The sequence below is a fragment of the Chrysemys picta genome, unplaced genomic scaffold, assembly GCF_011386835.1.
Source record: "Chrysemys picta bellii isolate R12L10 unplaced genomic scaffold, ASM1138683v2 scaf1221, whole genome shotgun sequence".
NCBI lineage: Eukaryota > Metazoa > Chordata > Testudines > Emydidae > Chrysemys > Chrysemys picta.
In genome coordinates, this window is record NW_027053928.1 from 7454 (window position 1) to 10394 (window position 2941).

The following is a 2941-nucleotide window of genomic DNA, read 5'->3' on the forward strand; positions in this document are numbered from 1 at the left end:
TCTGTTGACCAGTCTCTGGAAGGTGGCACCCGCATTTACCAGACCAAAAGGTAACACTGTGAATTCATAGAGCCCTATGTCCGTGATAAAAGCTGATTTTTGTTGTGCCTCTCCCTCCAGAGGGATCTGCCAGTAACCTTTGGTCAGATCAAAGGTACTAAGGTACTTGGCTTGGCTCAGCACATCCAGCATGTCATCAATTCTTGGCATGGGGTATGCATCTGTTACAGTGACAGCATTGAGTTTTCTATAGTCTACACAAAATCTAACGGTGCCATCTCTTTTGGGGACCAGGACCACAGGGGAAGCCCATGCACTGTCGGAATCCTTAATTACCCCCAAGTCCAACATGCTTTGTATCTCAGCCTGAATTTGCTCCTTCACCTTGCCGGTGGCCCTATAAGGCCTGGAAGGAGGAGGTTGAGCCCCTTTCGTGAGGATCCTATGGGACAGCAAGTGCGTCCTCCCTGGTTTGTTGGAAAACACCTCACTGTACTTCTGCAGTGTTGACAACGCTTCCCTCCTTTCGAGTGGTGTCAGCTCACTACAGATTTCTATACTTTCAAGGGACGACCCGTCTTGGCATTCAGCCATCAGATCAGTGAGTGGGTGTGCCTCAGTTTCCCCTTCGACACAACAGATCATGTTTACCTCGGCCACTCTGCTGTGATAGGCCTTCAGTCTGTTTACATGTACCAACTGGGGTACCGCATCATCCAGGGGCTTTTTAACTTTGTAAGTGTCCTCATTCGCCACTTCAACCACTTCAAAGGGCCCCTCCCAGGAGTTTTGCATCTTGAACTTTTTGGCAGGGCCGAGTACCATGACCAAATCTCCTACATCAAAGGTGCGTTTACAAGTATTTTTATCATACCACGCCTTTTGCTTGGCCTGACTGCTCTGGAGGTTGTTTTGTACAATCTCCATCATGTCTTTCAACTCCCTCCTGAACCTCTGGACATACTCAGTTACAGGTTCCTCCCTTACCGTGTTGCATCCTTCCCAGGTATCCCTGATGAGATCGAGGGGTCCTCTCACTTTCCTCCCATACAGAAGGTCAAATGGGGAAAAGCCTGTGGACTCTTGGGGTACCTCCCTGTAGGCATACAGCAGGAACGGTAATAGTTCATCCCAACTTTGGCCCCTCTTTTTGGCATACATCCCCAGCATGGATTTTAGGGTCCCATTGAATCTTTCCACCAGCCCATTGGCCTGGGGGTGGTAGGGGGCTGTCTTAAGCTGTTTCACTCCACACACCTTCCATAGCTCATTGAACAACTGCGACATAAAGTTTGCCCCCCGATCAGACAAAATCTCTTTAGGGAAGCCCACTCTGCTGAATATGGTGAGCAGAGCTCTTGCCACAGTCTCGGCTTCTATGTTAGACAGTGCGATTGCCCAGGGTACCGAGTGGCGAAGTCTACTACCACCAAGATATACTTGTTCCCTCTCCGAGTGGGGCGTGGCATAGGACCCACTATGTCTATTGCCACTCTTTGGAATGCCTCCTGGATGATGGGCAAGGGACGCAGCGGAGCCTTCTGGGGTCCCCCCGGCTTCTTCCTCTCCTGACACACCGCACAAGTCCTACAATAATCCCTCACATCGTTCTGTATCCCTGGCCAGTAGAAATTCCTCCTCAGCCTGTCATACGTCCTCTGTACCCCCAAGTGACCAGCAAAGGGACTGTCATGCGCTACCAGCACTAATTCCCCCCGGTGTTGGCTGGTGTACAACCAACTGCTTATAGGGTTGACCGGACCCTGGTTTTTACCTACAGGGGCCTGCCTGTACAGTTTCCCGTCTTCTTCAAAAAACTTCTCCCCCCCCTCCCTTCCTGGAGTTCCCTCCGAGATACACTGTCTTATACTTTCAAGGGAGGGGTCCGCCCCTTTGTCTAGCTGCAAATTCCTGACAGACAACCCTTGAGATAGCGTCCCCGTCCCTGAGCACTGACTGCATCTCCCCTGCCCCCACCCCTGGGAGCCTGTTGTCCTCAGCCAGACAGAGGCCTGGCTCTGTCTCTCCCATATTTGGAAGTACCCCGCCCCCCTGCACTGTCCTGTCACTGAGACCTTCCCCCAACTCCCCTATGGGTTCCAAGGTCCCCGCCCCATCCCTGGGGGCTCCCTCTGAGTCACCCACTACCATGTTCCCTGGGGCAGGAGGGGTTGGCTGTTCAGCTGCATCAGACCTACAGTCATCAGCCGGAACAGCCTCCCCCTCACAGCCTTTCTTCATGCTGCGAGTTACCACACTAACAGTCCTAGTTCTGCTGAAAAAATCATTTCCCAGCAACATGTCCGCGGGGATGTCCTCGAGCATCCCCACCAGTAAATCCCTTTCCCTACCTTCCCATTCCACATGAACCTTAGCCAGGGGCACAGGGAACCTCTGTGGCCCCACCCCCTTAATGTGGGTCGTCTGCCCAGTCAGGACACTAGCGTCTGGGGACCACCACTCGGTCGAACCAGAGAGAACTGAGCCCCCGTATCCCTCCATCCCAGACACTCCATGCCATCAATCTTGACGACCTTGATGTGTTCCCTGTCCGCTTCACCAGGCCCCATGTCCACCAAGCTGGTGTGATAGTGGGGGTGCCCTCTGGGCCCTCAGGCTGAAGGCAACCGAGCTAGCATGGGACAAGGGAGGCTTACTCTCCTTCAATTTGGGACAGCTACTCCTCAGGTGCCCTGGGGAATTGCAGTGAAAGCACCTTCTGGGATCCCCCGGCTTGTGTAGGAAATTTGGGACGAGTAACAGGAGAATGGGGGGGTGACTGCCAGGCTCCTTTTTCCCAGACCCCGGAGTAAAACGGTGATTCTGCTTTCCCCCAACCTTATACCCCTCTGCCAGTGGTTTATGTTTGATCGCGCTTGGGCCTGTTCATAAGAGTCAGCATACTCAGCTAATTCACCCACTGCATTTACCTTTTTGTCCC